Source organism: Stegodyphus dumicola, chromosome X2, assembly GCF_044657685.1.
Source record: "Stegodyphus dumicola isolate Sdum_Otavi_A_Nest chromosome X2, ASM4465768v1".
Taxonomy (NCBI): Eukaryota; Metazoa; Arthropoda; class Arachnida; order Araneae; family Eresidae; genus Stegodyphus; species Stegodyphus dumicola.
In genome coordinates this window covers 94,928,241-94,929,168 of record NC_140781.1, presented here as the reverse complement: position 1 = coordinate 94,929,168, position 928 = coordinate 94,928,241, and the positions used below count along the sequence as shown (strand labels likewise).

At 32.3% G+C, this 928-nt stretch overlaps 1 non-coding gene across 1 annotated transcript; it reads right to left on the bottom strand.

The window, feature by feature from the left end:
* Positions 1–244: 244 nt before the first annotated feature.
* Positions 245–318, bottom strand: TRNAT-AGU (transfer RNA threonine (anticodon AGU)). The gene has a single exon. It is a non-coding gene; the product is annotated as a tRNA-Thr (tRNA).
* Positions 319–928: the final 610 nt, after the last annotated feature.

Below are 928 nucleotides of genomic sequence, written 5' to 3'. Positions count from 1 at the left end.
TGAGATTTCGTGAAGTTTCCCGATTAACTCCGTGTCTGCCGAAAATTTTTCGTTCTTTTTTTCGCAATTAAATAATTAGCGTAGACCTAGTTATATTGGAATATATTGAGTTAAAAAATTACGAGGAGTAAAAGTTTGAAAAAAAGAAAATATTTAATTTTTTATTATTTGGAAATTTATGGAATAAAGATTTTGCGCCAGGAATATAATTTAAAAGGTAAATCGACAAACAAATCATCACCTGAGGCACCGGTGAGATTCGAACTCACGATCTCCTGTTTACTAGACAGGCGCTTTAACCAACTAAGCCACGGCGCCTTCAGGACTGTTATCAATTCAAAGTGATGAAAACCACTTAATGTTACCTTCAGTTTTATTCTTTAATTTTTTTGCTCTTGCCATAACATTTCTCCGAACCTTTCAAATGTTTTTTAGTTCCTGAAATTTAAACTCCCTGAAATTACATTAGCTGTATACTTCATAATATGCAGCAGGGCAAAATTGCTGTAATTATATTCTAAATAATAATTTTGCTTTTGATAGATAGCTTTCAAGGAGTATTATTTCTTTATATGAAATCTAAATTGGTAGGCATAGGGGCTTCATGCGCGTAGTCAAGAAAGATGCCCTATGCCCAGGCCCTCCCTACGTTGCGAAATTCTGTTAAAATTATGTTGATTTTGAAAACTTCTAATGCGTAAGGATTACCCATTTAACCCTGGAGCCCGTTTTTGCTATAAAACAAAGAAAATATTGCAGTTATGGTAAATTTGACTGATTAGCAAATATTTCACGTAAAGCTCAGAGGTTTTGTACTTAATTTAGAAAATATAAACTCTTTTATAATTCTAAGGAGTCCACAAGCTCTTTCTTTTTTTCTCCTCATCTTGAAAATTTAGTTTGATTCAGTATTGAAAGAATATTTTAG